Source organism: Phodopus roborovskii, unplaced genomic scaffold (assembly GCF_943737965.1).
Source record: "Phodopus roborovskii unplaced genomic scaffold, PHOROB, whole genome shotgun sequence".
NCBI classification, from domain to species: domain Eukaryota; kingdom Metazoa; phylum Chordata; class Mammalia; order Rodentia; family Cricetidae; genus Phodopus; species Phodopus roborovskii.
The window spans coordinates 3,797,501-3,816,333 of NW_026126693.1; the positions used below are offsets into that span (position 1 = coordinate 3,797,501).

The 18,833-nt window shown below is 42.1% G+C and overlaps 1 protein-coding gene across 1 annotated transcript in view; it reads right to left on the bottom strand.

Moving 5' to 3' along the window:
- Slc26a5 (solute carrier family 26 member 5) overlaps positions 1–11,851 on the bottom strand; it is a 59,020-nt gene extending 47,169 nt beyond the window's left edge. Inside the window, exon 1 of the mRNA XM_051174805.1 lies at positions 11,568–11,851. The gene's annotated coding sequence lies outside the window, so the exon portion shown is untranslated. The remainder of the gene's footprint in view (positions 1–11,567) is intronic.
- Positions 11,852–18,833: the final 6,982 nt, after the last annotated feature.

Sequence of the window (18,833 nt, forward strand, 5' to 3'; positions counted from 1 at the left end):
TACTTGTCCAGCACTGGGATTAGAGGCTTACCTGGGTGCTGGGAATTGAATTCAGGTTTTCATGCTTATGTAAGTGCTTTACAAACAGAGATATCTTCCCAATCCCTGGAATTTGCTATTGTTAAAAGCTGATGGAGTGAGAACCATGTTGGCAAAAAAGACTGAGCTTCATGATAGGACAACATTTGATGGCTAATCTTGCTTGTCAGCCTGACACACCTAGGAAGAGGAATCCTCAACTGAAGAACTGTCTCCATCAAAGTGACCCACCGACATGTCTGTCGGGCATTTTCTTGATTACTAATTGATGTAGGTGGGCATGGACTGTATAGAAAATGTCACTGAATGTAAGTCTGGGAGCAAGCCGATAAGCAGAGTTCCTCCATCTTTCTGCCTTAGTTATTGCCTTAGTTCCCACCTCCAGGTCCCTGCTTCCAGCTCCAGCCCTGACTGTTCTTGAGGATTGGACTGCAAACTTTAAGCTGAGGTTAACCCTTTCCTTCAAGCTGCTTTGGGGTATGGGGTTTATCACAACAACAGGCAACAACTAGTACAGAATCCACTCTGTTGGTTCATTTGGTGACTGCTCCTCAGGCTCAGAAATGCTTGTTGAATCCACATGCAAAATACCTTGCTTCTGTGGGTCTCATCTCCACCTTTACATTTACTTTAAAATCACTTTGTTAAGGTCTGATTGATGTGAAAAGGCTGTATATTGTTAAATATCTTGAATTTAGGGATAAGTATATACCTATGAAAATCTCATTGGCACTGGACATACATCCAAGAGTTTCTCTCACCTTCTTTGTTATTGTGTGACAAAAACACTGAATTAGATCTACCTTCTTCATAACAGTATGAATATGTATGTAATGCTATGTCAATATGGTATTGTGTGTGGCACATGCTGTGTTCCCTTTGACCAATGCCTCTCCCTTCACCCATGTTGGTAGGAATTGTCCAGATATTCAGATGAAGTGCCTCAGGCTTCCTGACAGCTGGGATTGAATTAGGTTTGCCCCACTTCAGAGACCATGTTCTTATCCTAGCTGCCTCATTGAGCATGTATTAGATTGATTATGACAATGTTTAAGTTATATTAATTATGGGCATATATTACCACTTGTCAAGATTCATTGTTTATAAAGAAAAGTGGTTTAAGCCAAAATTAGAAGCCAGGTTCAAGGAAAAGCCCAGAAAGGACTTCTTTTTTTTTTAAATTATTTTTTTCTTATTTTACATATCGATCCCAGTTCCCTCTCCCTACCCCCTTCCTGTCCCATCTCCCACCCACTCCACAGGGAGGGTAAGACCTTACAGGAGGGATCATCAAAATTTGTCAAGTCATTTGGAGTAGGGTCTAGGCCCTCCCTCCTGCCTCTAGGCTAAGGGAGTATCCCTCCATGGGGAATGTTCTCCCAAAGTCCTTTTGTGCACCAGGGATATGTCCTGGCACCACTGTAAGGACTGGGTTTTAAAAGGTTCTTTAGTAACATATAATGCAGAGGAGTGGGTGCGGGAGTCAGTCCAAGATGGTGAAGGTAAGTATCAAGAAGAGGTGCTCATGAAATGTGTGCTGAAGACACTGGTAGAAATCATGCTTGAGTGATTGCAGGAAAGGAGTGAGAAGAGTCAGGTCTGAGAGGGCCTAAGAGGCAAGTTCCAGTCTGAAACTATAAGCTCTTGCCATTTATCCACACCCCATCCTTCTTTATCCTCCTCAGCTGCAGTGGTGACTCCTGGTCAAAACCGTTCTGCCATGGAGAAATGACTCAGCTTAGTTAAAGAAATTGAATCCCTTCAAGCATAATTAGCTGGGATCAAAGTCATGCACCATCAATGCCCACCTTATCTGTACTGTCTTCCTCCATTGTTTTTATCTATACATATTCTAGAATTAGGTTTTCCTTGCAGGTATATAGTTTCAATTTAGGGTAAGGAGCAAGATCGAACTCACCCTCTTCTTGAATGTCAGAAAGAAATGATATGTAACTTACTCTTTGTATCTGGGAGTTCTGTGCTCAACAGATTCAACCAACCACAGATAGAATGTATGTGAATGACATCTGTGTCCATTCTGAATAGGTCTTTTTCATATCACCAAACAACTTTCTAAATAACATTAACATTATATTATATACTACAAATAATTTATAGATGGATACTTAAGGTACACTGGGGGATTGTTAGATTATATACAAATACTATACCATCTTCTATAAGTAACAGTTGTCTGTGGGTTCTGGTAACTAAGGAGGGCACTAGATATATATAATCTCTATGAATGCTGAGGGCTGACCATACACTGCAGTGTCCACACCCACAGTAGTTCATTACAACTAATCTATAAAGACTTTGATGCATCTATTTGCTTTCAGACAGCCCCACTCATGCAGGTTTTCCATCACTGATGATTCCATGCTATGTTTTCAGTGTGTGTGTGTGTGTGTGTGTGTGTGTGTGTGTGTGTTTTCCTTGAGAATCACTGGCTTCTTAGTGGTTGTCTTTACATTAATTCTTTTTAAAAGTATCTTTAGTCTGGGGCCAGAGAAGATGGCTCAACAGTTAAGAGCACTGACTGCTCTTGCAGAAAACCTGGGTTCGATTCCCAGCACCTACAAGGTGTTCACAACCACCTGTAACTCCACTTCCAGGATATCTAAGACCCTTCACAGGCACTGTATACACATACATGGTGCATAAACCATACATGCAGATAAAACATGCATGTACATAAAATAACTGATCTTAAAATCTTTTATCCTTGATATTTTTTGTGCGTGAATACAATATATTTTGTATTCATTTCCATTTCTACTCCTCGCTCCTCTCAATCCACCCTATACTCAACCCTCCTGATAACTTTGTAGCCTTTCACCCTGTGCGCTTTATCTATCTATCTATCTATCTATCTATCTATCTATCTATCTATCTACCTACCTATCTATCTATCTATCTATCTATCATCCATCCATCCATCTCCATCTAATAATTCCCCTGTGCCCAATTTATGATTTACCTGTTATGTGTGAGACCACTCTCTTGAGCACACTGGACCCTCCAGAGGCCATACCTTTAAAGAAAAACACCAGGAGAGGCATTTTTCTTTATCTAGGAGTAGGCTCTTATGACCCCTTTCTCCACTCATGCTGGGATGTTGACTGGTATGATCTCATGCAGCCAAGCACAGTTACTGTGAGTTCATGAGTAAACTGGTTCAGTTGTGTTCAGGGGACATAGTTTTGCCCTAGCCCTTCCAAACAATCATAATAATTATTGGTCCTGTTTTATCACTAACTTGCTGCCAAACACTTTCCACGTAATTCTCTTCAAAGATTTTCCTTCATGCATAATTTTATAGCCATTTAAATGGAGTTCTGAGAGTGAGAAAAATAAATGCCTGTGTTTATTCTATTACCATTAGACTTAGATTTATTATGCTCTGTTTTGCAATATGAGCAGGAATATTCTAAAACATCAAATATTATTACCACTTGTTAATACCAATTGATTAATGATTAATCAACCAATCAATTAACTGATCTTTTGGTAATACCAATTATTATCATCATAAAATATATGCACATATAGGAAGGATTAGAAAGTATTTCCATAAAATGGCAAGGAGGGCCATGCTTTTAGTTTTGTTTATCTGTGTCTTTTAGCTCTTCCATACAGACAGCATTGTTAGTTAATAACAGGTGTGAAGTGCTAGGAAAGAAGCAACAGGTGCCCTCTGTTTTCCTTCTAGAGAAGTCTGCAAATACAGGAGTCTTATGGTATCTGACATCAGATGCAGGGTTATATACCGAGACTACTGAGGATGCAGAGATTTCATGTTACAACAAATGGGCAATGGGGATTCAGGCGAGCCGCTTGACCTAGTGCCTGATACCTTCCAGATGACTTTCAGAAAAGGGAGGGAGAATTGGTGAGAACTGAAGGTCAGGGAAGTCATGTGTACTGTTGGTGGGAAAGTAAATTAGGACATTATAGGAAGCAGAATAAAGGCCTCTCCAAAAACAATAAGTATTAGAGCCATGTGCTCTAATAGTTCTACTTACATAATTACCCAGAGCAACTTAGATCATGTCATTATAGTATTAACAGTCAGTAGAAACAATCCAATGTCCATTAACAGGTGAATGGACAAAGAAAATATGGTATATGTACTTTATGGAATATTACCATTAAAAAAGAAGGAAATCTTGTCATTAGTGACAAGTGGGGGGGATTATTCTGGAGGACATTAAACTAGATAAAATAATCCAGTGCAGAAAGGCAAATGCTGCATGATTTTGGCTATATGTGTATTATAAAAATGCTCAACTCACAGGACAGTTACCAGAGGCTGTGGAGAGGGTGGAAGAGGTAATGGTGAATGGTTGATCAAAAAGTAGGTTTCACTTAAAAGCCCAAAATGTATTGTTCAGTAGATTGAGTACTGCCAGCAATCATGCAGCCTATATTTTAAAATAAAAGTAATTATAAAGTGCTTCAGCGTAAAAGTGATAGATAAGACAATAGCTCTTAGTTAGCTTGGTATAGCTATTCACAATATAGACATATATCAGAATATCACAGTGGATATGATTTTATTTGTTAAGTAAAATCTTAATTTAAAAATTAAATCACTATGCTAACATTTTATTTAGTGACCTGTATAGGGTGACATTAATAATGAGTTTATCATATATTATATAAATCAAAACTTGCTTTCTAGGAATGTCTCTTGCCAATCCCAGTCACATCTGGCAACCACAGTTCTGGTTTCTGTCACTCTACAGTATTAATTTTATGCCTATTCTCAAAATTTATAGAACTCTGCATTTTTAAAGAGAACGTGAAGCTACAATTTTCCAAGAACTTTCTTAATTTTATATTTTCAAAGTAAATATTAATGTTTAAAGATGAATTGATAAAAAGACCCTATGAAACACAGCCTCAGCTTAGCCCAGTAGAAGCACAGCCACTTTTATGTTTTGTTCAAATTTATTAAGATTACTCTTATGACCACTGGCTCTGTCTGTCTGATGGGTTTTGTTATTCACCAGTTAGTTTATTTCCTGAACTATAAGGGGCCAACTCAGTTTCCTGGTACAGGTTGTGATCGTAGTACTTGGGGGACTGAGGCTGGGGAAGCCAGAGTTTGAGGCCAGCCTGGGCAACTTAGTGAGCCAGTATAGTTTACTGAGACACTATGTCAAAAGCCAAGACAAATTAGCAAAATAAATCTGGAAGAACCACCTTTATTTTCAGGGCAAACAGGACGAGATTGAGTCCATTGTACAGTCTGCCTGAGGGAGAAAGGAGTCCAAAAGAAAACAAGACGACTCCTCTGGGTGTCAGACGAACAAACAGGAGGATGCTGTGATTTGGATTTGACCATAGGATCCTCCACCTTCATACCACCTTAAATAACCCTGCAGAAATTGGAAGAGCAGGTGCTCTGTGCTCCTCAGCACCTTCCCAAACTCTTGCCCACTGTGGGGAGGTTTTCTTCAGACCACCTTATTTTGGAAACTGCACAACTCCCTTACTGTGGTCTCTCCAGAAATTTCCCTCTGTAGAACTTATTGCCATCTATCCTGTATTATATTTCCTTTTCTTTCCTTTTTTTTTTTTTTTTATCTTTTTCTTTCCTGAAAATGTAGCTACATGAGGATGAGTGTATATTAGGAATTCATTAGATGTCTATTGAACAACTAAGTGAATTAAAGAGAAAGAAATAAAAACCACTGCAACTTTTGGAGACTGACATTAAAAGACAGGAAGGAGTTGGAGGGAGGGCTGGAAGAGGAAAGGGGGCAAGGGATATAATCATATTTAAGTCAATATATTTATGTATTATATGTCCAATTTAAATAGGGACCAATTGAGAAATTTTATCATTTCTAATTGCGTCACAGCATGTCACTGTTTTGAATAAAAATTAAAAAGCAAAGATAATCTTAAGGACCAAGACAATCACATTGTTCATATGATCTTAAACACATTAGCTGTATGAGAGGTCAAATACTTGTAGACAACCATATGAATATGCTTTTGAGTTTAATAACCAAAAATTTTTCACTAAAGTTATGGTGACAAATCCATCTTTTCCTAGTGCCTCTGTTCATCCCTGGATTCACTGTAAGTAGTTGGTAAAGAACCAGTCATGAAATAATGAAACAGGCTATTCCCAATAGTATAACATCCTAAGAGTAGTGACCCTGGGCTTATTTTTTATGGTGGCTGCAGCAGAGGGGAGAGTGGATGCTATGGACCACAGATTTCTGGTGTCAGTGAAGGAATTCAAGTGCATGTAAATTCCCACTCCAGATTTTAAAAAATCCTCTAACCCAAGACATTCTCAAGATTAGATAAGACCCTTGGATTGGCCCTCTGGGTCAGATCAGGTGTGCCCCAGGCTGCCAATTTTTCCAGGGAGCTCTACTCCACACACACTGTGTATGGAAGCCCACAGGGAACAAACAAGAATTGTGAGTCATAAGCCCACCTGTACCAACACAGGTGGGATGGGAAAATATGGAACAAAGCAAAGGGGGCAGGGTGGGGAAAGAAATTAAATATAGTTCCTTGTCACTTGCCTGCCTCTTACTTGGGTTTGCTTTCCTCCTTGATTATCTGACAGTCTTATGTATGCATTTTTCTTTTGTACTCCACATAATTTAGGATATAAAGAAAGAAGTAAAGGAGAATGAAGAGAAAGATAAGCGATGGATCACACTTTAGTAAGTCATCTCTAATCAAAGAATAACTTTTCAAGTGTGAAAATACAATAATTACTATGTAATGGCAGGGAGATCAGGTCCCAAGAAGAGAATGGGGTGAAGTAAGCAATGTGCTCTTCCTTTCCTTTCCTGGTAATTCAATAGTCTCTGGCTACTTGAGAAAGCTGTGAGGATCACTTTTTATCTCAGCTTGGCCACAGAAACTCACATTTCAGCTACAATCAAGGTGATCATCTTTACTCCTTGCTGACACCTTCCTTCCCCACCCCATAATGGCAGATTACTTCTAGGCGATTTCAAAAGGCTATTAAACACTGGCATGGATACCCAGAGAAGAGATTTTATCATCCCCTGGGGCCTTTCAGAACAGCTGATCAACACAGATAGGCAGTTTCACCCATCAAAAGAGATGGGGAGCTGAGAACTCAGCAAAGCATCTTGGGAGTAGAGAGGAGAGAAGATGTAGCTCTGTGCCTTGATGCACGGAAGCCTGGCTTGGACCACTGCTGTGAAATGCATGTGTATGCTGTATGCATGGTGTGCACTTGGTATATGTGGTGCTGTGTGGGCTCTGTAAGATAGGAATTTGGGGGGCTTGTTTCTTTCTGTACACATGGACAGGGTCTCAGGTCAGTTGTTGCTGATCTTCTGTCTTGACTGGACATTAGTATTCAAGGAACTTTAAAAACTAGAGATGCCTGGGCTAGCAGGCCAATGAAATAAGAATATCTTCTTTAAGAATAATACTTTAAGCTAAACTCCTAGGCAATCCAAACACAATGGAATTCTACATAAGTGTTTGAGAGTCACTGGTGTTATATACTATTCTATTCCATACTGCACTGTGACTTATCCAAAGGCATATATGCCTAGTTAGTAGATTAAAGCCATGCCCACCATGGATTTACTCATCCAGTGACTTGTACCTATGATATGCTAGGGTTGGCCATTAGCTGCTTACCTGACATTAAGGACAGGGTTAAGTCAAAGCTGGAACTCTAAAAATAGTCAGCCTGATCTAAGTTAAAAAGTGAGACTAAGTGTTGGCACACTCTCACACTTTCCTTCCAAACAGTGGTGTGTGATCCTCACCTCCAGAAAACATAAGGATTCCTTTGGTTCGTGCACAATCTGTTGCTACTTAGGACCTGCTTGTAGGTATTTCTAGGAGGCCTTTTACTCACCCAGATCCAAACTATAGCATGAGGGACAGGGGACAAGAATTCAGCTAGGAGCTCCAGGCACAGGACAATAAACTGTGGCCCCTGCTGAGGGCTGGAAAAGGGACAGTACACCATTCCCTATGCAAAGAAGGGAAAAGTAACCCAGCATTCTCCAGTATGTTCTATGAAGAAAACTATGTCCAGGATATTTTGTACTCTTTTTATTCATCCTTTTTCTTAAAACTTTTATTTATTTTATTTTAAAATGTATTTGTTTCTTTTGTGTGTGTGGGGGGGGGCATGCATGCCATAGTATAAACCTGGGCATCAGAGGGCAACTTGAGGGAATTGTTCTCTCTCTTTACCACTTGAGTTCCAGGGATCAAATTTGGCTAGTAGGCTGTAGGCTTGGTGGCAAGTATCTTTACTTGCTGCCATCTCTTCAGCCCTATTTATTCATAATTAATCCATTCTCTTCCAAGACATAACAACTGTCATCACAGTGGTTTATACAGCATATAATACTTAATAAGAAAACCCAACATGAATATTTTTCTTAAAAAGAAACTGTGAGGGTATGTGAGAGACATACCCCCACACCCTGTGTAGTGTGTTTATGTGTTTGTGTGTGTGTGTTATTGTGAATCAAACCCAGAGCTTTATACTTGTTAGAGAAATACTGTATCACACACTTACATCCCTAGTTCCCTTCCCTTATTTATTTTAAAATAGGGTCTCCTAAATTGCCCAGGCTAGCCTTAGACTAGTGATACTTCAGCATCCAGGCTGAAGTTCAATTTTCAAAACTCAGTCAATCTCATCCTCATCAGGACAGAACTGTGGGGGAGAAACTGTTCTCTCAAATGGGGCATCAGTACCAGGAGCGAATCTTTTAAGAAGCATTTCTTCCTTCCTTCCTTCCTTCCTTCCTTCCTTCCTTCCTTCCTTCCTTCCTTTCTTTTTTTCTTGAGGAGAGCAAGAAAAATAGAAGGATATGAGAGTTGGTTATGGTGGTGCATACTGGAGGGGTGGGGGAAAATCTTTTCAAGGCCTGCCTCAGTTACTTAGTGAATTCAAGGCTAGCCTAGAATACATGAGATCTGGTGGCAATGAGATATTTTTTTTTAACATAAAAAGTGATCTTGCTCAATTACAAAATGAGTCAGCCTTCTTAGTCTCACAAATGATGCTATTGGTACACCTCATTCATAGAAGACTACTCCAGAGGCCAGTTATTCTCTCTGATAGTACATTAACGTGTATTCATTCAGTTGTGGACTTTTACCTACACCTCAGTGTCATGTCTATTTCCCTTCATGTATCTGCCCTGTTTGATATTCAATAGCTTGGGCAACAGGAATTTTCTAGAAGATATGCAATACTTTGAATGCATTCAGAGTTTCCTAGAGGTGAAAGCCTGAGTATTGCCAGAATTTGAAAAGGGCTTGTCACCACTGGTTTTCAATGATGACTCTGATGACCGTTAGTCTCTATAATGAAGGATTTTATGTTCAAAGGACTGAAAAGAATTCAGGAAGGGATGAGGTCATAGCTCAATAGAGTGATTGCTTAGAATATAGGAAGTTCTGAGTTCAATCCCCAAAGTTGCATAAGCTGGGCATGGTGGTGTATTCCTGTAATCCCAGCATTTGGAAGGTATAAGTAGATGACTCTTGGATAATTAGTTGGAAAACAGTCTGGGTTACATGAGACTGTTTCTCAAAAATAAAATAAAATACAACATCTCATGAAATTGGGACTTAGACAAAAATAGAGAATGGAGACCCTGGAAGATTAAATATATCCATTTTGATTTTGCTCCAAGTTCACTACCTGGAAGGCAAAGAAAAGGAAAAGCATAATTCCCTCACCTTTTCCACTGACTTTTAACTATATTAATGACAATGTAAACATCAGTGTTTGTCCTAGAAAATGGCTTTCTTTGGATTCATTGACATGTGCAAGGGCAAAGAAGATATTACAAGACATATTAGAATACACAGGTGTTCAAATGAGCTGGTAAGTGATTTGGGTTGTCAATCAAATAGACTGTGCAAACTTGCATCTACACCTCCCCTACTTAGCTGAGAAGTGAGTTCTGAAGTCTTTATCCTAAGCTCTTAGCAAAGCACCTAAACACAGAAGACACTGAAACACTTGGATTGGGTCAATTCTTTGGTATCACTCATAAATTAATGAGGACCGTGAAACCCTGTCTAGTTTCAGAGTAGTTAAAGAGAGAGCAAGGCAGCACTGTGTTAAAGAGTGGAAGCTCATGGTGTTACTTAACAACCCCGAGAGCTGTCCAGCAGTGCACTTAAGCTATCAGCCAGGGCAGCCTTACCCAGGGACCCTTTACCTATAATTTGTTTCCTCCACTTGCTAAAGTCTTCTGATACAAGGCAATTCTCAGCTCCCATAAGTAGAAGGCTGGGCTGGCTATATTTTAACCAGGGCTACAGCTCAATGTGGGGGCTTGCTTGTGCCAGGGCCTGGGTTTGGGAGCCCTCATCCTCACCCACAGATTCAAATTCCATCTTTTGTTTTAGATGCGTAGACTACTGCATATTTCAGAGTCTCCTCCATTTCCATGTCCTGTTAGTACCTATATAGTGCATTTAACCTACAGGCCCATGAGCCTCATGCATCCCAGGACAGCAATGATAAGGCCTAACCCATTTGTAGATGTCAATGTCATATCATAGTGTCAAAGTATTGGACACTCCTGGTAGATAACACATTGATATCTAATGCATACAATCCCCAGTTTTCCAATAGGAAACAGCTGAAACTCCCCCCCCCATTTCCATTTTTGGTTGTTATTGACTCTCTATTATTATGACTGCTGAGTTCTAGTTCCAGTACCATAAGACCTCACTTCATGTCTGACCAGGAGCAGCAGATCCTGGCAGTTTTTCTATCTTAGCATGCTAAGTTCACCAAGAATGTTCAGCTTGTGTCCTGGGCAGATGGCTCAAGATCAAGCTAAAGGAGTGTAGTCAGTACCAGTAAAGTCTGCTTTACACTAAGGCACCTGACCAAGCCACTATAGTTGAGCACCTGCCATCTGAGTGATTTGGTGAGCATAGGATTTTGGGGCAGGAGACCAACACGGTACTTCAGGGTAGGAAAGCTCATAGCATCCCACTTCGACAACTGGGAAGTAGAAAACAGAGGAGAGGTTCATGCTTTATTTCGTCCTAGCTGAGCGCCCACTCCTGGAAACCAGGGACCCAGAACAGGCAAATGCTGGCAGAGTTCACCCGACTCAACTGGAGGTAGCTGGTCTCCAGTGTTTTGTTAGATTTTATGTGGATACAAACAGGCTAAAGCTAAGAGGACCACTAGATGCTGGTACAGGGAGGCAAGCACAAAACAAGGGCAGCTCAGGGTGTACTGGAAATGAGAGGTCTCAAGAGGTTCCTCCAGACAAAGCATCCCGAAGCAGCTGAGAGAGGAAAAGGGGTCTCGGGGGCGGTTACCCTGCGGGCATTGGGAACATGAGGCACACAGGCAAGTCAGATGTACTGGCTATTAGTGGGAAAAGAGAACAAGAGTCAGACAGAGGGACAGACATGTAGGAGAGGCGTTAATAGGCAGAGCCCGGGTCTGGTGGGTCCGAGGTCCCCTCCAGAACGCCCCGGACCCGGCCACCCGCGTGTGTACTCACCGGCGCTACCCGGGACTGCGCTGGGCGGAGCCGCCACTGCCCTGTACACCACTGGGCCGCCTTGATGCAAGCTCTCGGAGGAGTCGCGGATGGCCAGGATGGTAGTGCAGCAGTAACTCGAGCCCGCCCCGCCTCGGAGTCCGGGATCCGGCTTCCCTGCTCTCCGCAGGTCTCCTCGCAAACATCTAGAACTTTCTAAGATACTCTGGGAAATTTAGACCTGGGTAAAATTACCCGCAAGCACACGGTTTTTGGGCGGACGCTCGCTTCCTTGACCGCATGGCGAGTTTGTCAATGAAGGTTTTAAATAGCTTTGAGGAGGTTGCAGTAGCAATGAATAGAATCTAGCGTGGCTTGGTATTATTAAGTGAAAAAAAAAAGTATACTCATTTACTGACTCGGTCATTGGACCGTTCTAAATTTTAGGGGACATTGAATGGCAATCAAAGGTGTTTTTCTTTAAGCTCTGACTAGCTGCCTTTGATGAACACTTTACTTACAAGCAGTGACTCCTGAGGACCGGGGAGCAGGTGGTTCTTTTGCAGGCACTGGAGTTAGAATTTACAAAACCAGCTGTTATGTTTGGAGCACATTACCATGTTATTTGGTATAAAGAAAGAGGGTGAAGAGAAAAGAGGAACAAAAGAGAAAGAAAGGAGAAGTAAACAGCCTGTTTAATCTCCAACAGTTAGGATTTGCTAGCCCGGACGAATGTCAGTGTCCAACACGGTGAGGGGAGGAAATGCTGTCTATATACAGCTGCTCTGCTTCAGTGGTTTAGAAAATCTTACGACTGGTTCATCAGGGACACTTCTCTCTCTGTCTCTATCTGTCCATTTCTGCGATGGCACGCTGTAGCAGCATTTGACCAGTCAAATGTCTGACAGCCATTTTAAAATGGAAAGGAGCACTCGGACACCGAAGTGCTCCACGGAAACCAGAATGCCTCGCCCAGGCCTGGGGTGACAGAAGGCTGGGATCCTGTATCAGAGGAAGGACTGCAGATCCCTGCCTCACAGAGGGCGTTCCCTCCAAGCTCCCTGGGGCGACAGTCCGTTAGCTAGTGGGTTCTCCCAGAACTTAGGAATGTTGTAGAACAGGTTTTTTCCCCTCAGGCTTTTGGCCATCTCGGAAACACCTTCTTGTGGAGAAGTTTTCCATGGAGAAATTGGTGTTGTGCCATTCATTTTTTTTGCTGTCAATTGTTTGGAATTTTGGCCTTTGTCATTTTGAGTTTGCCTTGTCACACACATATCCTCTCTGTTGCTTAATGCTTCTGAAACTGCATATGCAAGGCAACACCCATGGGCCTAGTTAACGAACCTGAGTTGGATTCAGTAGGTCTGGAGTGGAGCCCAAGGGGAATAAGTCTATAAACCACCCCACCCAGGCCATACCACATCGATGCATCTAGGCTGTCAGCCAAATTTGTACAGCCTAGATTTGTTGTAGATGGATGAGTTAAAAAGTACTTCTGGGGCCTGTGGTGGAGCATGCCTTTAATCCCAGCCTTCAGGAGGCAGAGGCAGAGGCAGGCAGGGATCTCTTGAATTTGAGGTTAGCCTGTTCTACAAAGTGAGTTCTAGGACAGCCAGGATTGTTGTTACATAGAGAAACCTGTCTCAAAAAAAAAAAAAAAAAATAAAATTACTTCTGGGGGTAGCACCGAGGAACCTAAAATAATTATTAGCAATAGTGGTACCATTCACCATAATGTGGGTGTTTATTTGGTTCAGAGGCATTTGTAGTTAGTTTTAGGCACTACTCCCTACCATCTTTGAGGACTTGCTTGTTTTATTTTATATATATATATATATATATATATATATATATATATATATTCCCTTATTTTACATATCGATCCCACTTCCCTCTCCCTCCCTCCCTTCCTCCCATGCCCCCCCACCACCACCCTCTCATACCATTCTCCCCCAACTCCACAGGGACTTGATGCCTTCCAGGAGGGATCAACAAAATCTGTCAAGTCATTTGGAATAGGGACTAGGCCTTCCCTCTTGTCTCTAGGTTAAGGGAGTATCCCTCCATGGGAAATGTGCTCCCAAAGTCCCTGTCAGAAGTCCCTTAGACCCATGTTCAGGGGGTCTGATCTATGTCATTAGGAATCACTAACTGTTGTATTCATTCACTTACTGCTGTATTCATTTAGCAGAATACAAGTAATATGTTTTCCCTAAGGTGCATGACCTGTCTGCTCCCAGGTTCTTGCCCTCATTAACAGTGTCAGGTATGGGTTCCATCTCATGGGGGAGGCCTTGATTCAAAAAGTGTCACTTCTTGCCTTCAGCTGTAGGAGATTTTAACATGTTAGTATTATTTGTGTTTTCTCTGTGGTAAGTGTACCAAAGATATTGTCCCAATAAATATTTGTACTTTGAATTTAGAGTTGTTTGTTTTGTTTTAATAGGAACTGTATTTAAAATTATATTTACTTTGGAGCTGGAGAGGTGGCTCAGTGAGAAAGAGTACTTGTTCATATTACCAGCACCCATGTAAAATCCAGGCAAGGCCCCATGGTATCTCTAACCTAAAGGGGACAGCCCCTCACTTTTATAAGTAGATGCTATTACTCTTAAATCACAAACAGACTACTATCAAATGGTCTGTCTAAGGATGTAAGACATGAATAGCTTAATTTTTGGAAGTACTTATACGTTCATTGCTGTGGAATATCCTTCTGTACACCGTGCAGATGTGTTGCTCTTGTTAGTAAAAACTGATGGGGCAATAGCTTGGCAGGATTTTGCAGGCAGAGAGAAGGCTGGAAAGAAGGGTGGAGTCAGGGAGTTGCCAGCCAGATGCAGAGGAAGCAGGATGTGTACAAGAAGAGGTAATAAGCCTTGAGCCATGTGGCAGCAATTACATTAATAGAAATGGGTTAGTTTAGGTTATAAAAGCTAGTTAGAAACAAGCCTAAGCTACTGGCCACACATTTATATTCAATAACAAGTCTCTGTGTGTTATTTGGGGAGCTGGCTGGCAGGACAGAAAAACCCTGCCGAAAATTTACTTGTTGTTCTAACAACTGTCAATATTTCAAATACCATGTGGAAGCCATGGAGGCCACGATGGTGAATTCTTCTCATTGCCTTTGTAGCCCAGCAAAGGAGAGGGCAGAATTTGGTTAGGCAACCACATTTGTAAAGGTGCAACTGTAAACTTGAGTAAGTGCCCTAAAGAAAGTGATATATATATATATATATATATATATATATATATATATACACAAGTCTCTCCCAGACCAGGTAGAGGTGTCAAGCATCAGGGATGCCAGCTTGCACATAAGCTCCTAGAAGAACTTCATTAGCATGCATGGTGGGGGGGGGGGGCTAGGCAGAAGGAGGAAGGGATGTACCCCTGTGGAGGAAAGGTCAAGTCAGTGTGGCAGCCATGCTGAGAATGCTCTTTGCTATTCTAAGGGCAGTGTGAGCTCTGGGAAAGTCTAAGCAGGAAGAATAGAGTTGCCTTTGTGTTTTGAGATGATCAGTTTAATTGCTACTTGGAAAATGGATTAGAGTGAACAGACAATAAGCCAGTATTAGTTACTGTAAGACAAGGCAGCTGCCAGGCTTTATGAGAACTAGAAAGAGTACCTCTACACAGCAGGCAGTTTTTTTTAAAAAAATAAATTCTTATTTAAATTAAAAACAATATTATAGTACATACTAATTCCAGTTCCCTCTCCCTCTGATCCTCCCATGCCCCCCACCATCCACTCCTCAGGGAGGGTGAGGCTTCCCATGAGGGGTCATCAAAGTCACATCACTTGGGGCAGAGCTAGGGCCCCCCCCGCAGGTGTATCTGAGAGAGAGAGAGTATCCCTTCATGGGGAATGGGCTCGCAAAGTCCATTCCTGCACTAGGGACAAATACTGATCCATTACTAGAGGCTCCATAGACTGCCCAGTCCTCCCAAATAACACCACATTCGGGGAACCTGGGTTGGTCCTATGCTGGTTTCCCAACTATCAGACTGGAGTCCATGAGCTCCCCCTTGTTCAGGTCAGCTGTTTCTGTGGGTTTCTGTAGCCTGGTCTTGACCCCTTTGCTCATCACTCCTCCCTTTCTACAACTGGACTCCAGGAATGATACATTTAGACAATGGAGTACTACTCAGTGGGGAAAAGAAAAAACAAAAACAAAAACCAATGAAATCTTGAAATTCACAGGCAAAAGGAGGGAACTAGAAGAAACCATCCTGAGTGAGGTAACCCAGTCACAAACAGACAAACATGGTGTGTACTCACTCATAAGTGGATATTAGACATAGAGCAAAAGATCACCAGCCTACATGAGAAAGAAGTAACTCTACTTAATTTATATTATAGTTTTTTGGTTTTTAAAGACAGGGTCTCACTCTATAGCCCAGGCTAGCCTCAGGCTTGTAGCGATTCTTTGTCTCACTTCCTACATACTGAGACAACAGGTGTTCAGTCCTCAACCCCAGAGAATCTGGGAAACAAGGAAGACCCTAAGAGAGACATACATGGTTTCTCCAGAGAAGGGGGAAAGGGGCAAGAGCTCCTTGGGAGCATGGGGAGGGAAGGAGAAGAAAGAGAAGGGGAGAAGGGGAGAAGGGGGGAAGGAGAAGAACATGAGGGATCAGGAAGATCGAGTTGGGGGAAGAATAGAGGAGAGCAAGAAAAGAGATATCATAATACAGGGAGCTATTATAGGTTTAAAGAGAAATCTGGCACTAGGGAAATGACCAGAGATCTACAAGGATGACCCAAACTAACAATCTAAGCAATAGTGGAGAGTTTACCTTAAATGCCCTTTCCCTATAATGAGATTGATGAATACCTTAAATGCTTCCATCCAGTAGTTGATGGAAGCAGAAGCAGAGAATCACAGCTAAACACTGAGCCGAACTCCAGGAGCCAGATTTTACAAAGTCATCTCTGGCGGGGTTTGTTCCCTGGATGCAGAACTTGGTCAGAAGACAATGGCTTTACAGGAAGAGGGAGATATTCTATTTCACTAACAAAAGTCACTAACAACTCCAAGGTATCTGTCAGTAGAGCCTTGGGCTACCTGAGTACCTGTCAAGGCCAAAACATCTTGTTACAGTACACCCTGCACAACTGGGAAGAGGAAAGTATCGGAGGGCGGATCTGATCCACTGTGTCAAAGCCAAGCCACAAAAGGACTGACCAGTGTTTATTTGATATAAGAACAACATTTTGCTGGCTTCATAGGGGCTCACAGAGATTGAACCAATAACCAGGGAACATACATGGGTCTGCCTGGGCACTCTGCATACTGTTACCATTGTGTAGCTTTGTCCTCTTATGGGACTCCTAATAGTGAAGTCAGGGACTGTCTCTGACTCCTCCTGGCATTTGGGACATGGTCCCTCATTCTGTCTGCATGGCCTTGCCCAGCCTTAATACAAGAGGAGGTGTTTAGTCTTACTGCAACTTGATATGCCATGTTTTTGTTGACATACATGCAAGGCCTGTTCTTTTCTGAACAGAAACAGGAGTGAAGATGGGGGAGAAATGGGAGTCGGGGAGAGGAAACTGTGGTAGGGATATTAAAAAAAAAAAAGATAATTTGAAAAGAATGGTGTTTAATAGACTGACAGAGAGACAGAATTCAAATCAGAGAGCCCTGAGAAGGCATAAGTTGAGAGAAGAGCACTAGTGAGCAGTTAAATCTTGCTGCAGTCCTGGTTTTGATGGAGTGTGGTGCTGAGGACAATTATCCCGTTGCAGATGAACTAGGGACCTGTGTGGAAGCTGACTATGCAGTACTGCATGGGGCCAGTGCATCTCTGCACATATGTGTCAGCTTTGCTCTGAATCACCTTGTCAGGGATTCTTGTGGAATAAGGGGACTTAGAAAGATGAGATGGGGGTCTCTCTTCAGAACATGGTCTTTCTCACTTCAAATGAGAGAGACAACACAAATTCTAGAGCAGAGTATGCTAGTAATCCCTTAAACTCAGGGATCCTCACAAGTCGGCTGGGTAGAGTGTCTGTGGCATCTGCCCCCTCCCTTTGTGGCAGCCATTTGCACCCACCAAAGAAGCAGGGTGAGCAACTTAGACAGGAAGCACGTGCTGTCTTCTGTGCAGGGGACTTCAGTCGTTTGTATCCCATCCGGGGTGTGTGGATGACAGCAGGCTTCTTGTTAGTTTGCAGGACAGTGTAACAGCTCAGCTCTCAGTGACAGGGTTTCTAAATTCCAATTATGTGTCTGAGAGTGGTTTTCTGTGTTCAGCCTCATGTTAGCTACACTTTCCATCTGTGATCTTAACAGACTTCACTAAATAAAAGGTTACTAGTCATTGGTTTTTCAAATAAATACAGAGTTCCTCTGTAAACCCCCCTGCTTTGTTTACTAATGTACTACATGACATCCGTGTGCTTCTGGTAGTTCATATAATTTGACATTTATCAGTTTTTAAAAGTTTTAAAAATTTATAGTAGGTTATGATTTCATTTCTCATTTAAAATGAATTATTTTGTCCTTAGTTTTATTCTTTTCCTAAAATGGAGTACATAAAATTGTATAGAGAGCCATAAAACCTGATCAACCTTAATCCTACATAGCCCACGAGGTCAGAAGATGTTGAGACAAAACCCTGTACAATGGAAAATCATAATACATCTAATTATCTCTCACTTACATGGTTATGTCTTTTCATGGAGAATCAGGCCTACTCTCTTGATGATGGATGCTCACCTACCAGGGCAGCATTGGACAAGGGAGGCATTTAAATTGGCACTCAATGCACTGTTTCAGGAGCTCAGTTATCAAGTACCAGTTGTTGATATCCTGGCTTCTCCTTCTCTCCAGGTCCTGGGCAACCTGGCCCTCTTCCTGCTCCTGACTCCTCTCCTTCTCCCACCCAGGTGGTTTCTCCTTAGCATCCACCTGTCACTCTGAACCAGCCCTCTTCTGGGCCTGTGCCTTCTCCTTAAGGAACCAAACTTTCCTGGTCAATGGTTCTCTCTAATCCTCAGGTTGTGGGGTTCTGTCCCAGTCCTGGGATCATCTTCTTTGGGTGATCAGGTGATTGCTCCTCACTTGTCACTCCTCACAGTGCTCCTTGTTGATATCCTGTCATTATGCTAACAGCTCAAAGGCTGTCAAAGGTTGCACGGCCATGTCATGCATGCATACATGCATTAAGTGGCTGCATAAGGACTCTGTATGCAGAAACCATGTGGAGCTGGGCCAAAGGCAGCTCCATGACTACAGTTTCAATGGCTCCAACTGCTAAACTGCTCCTTTCCCATTT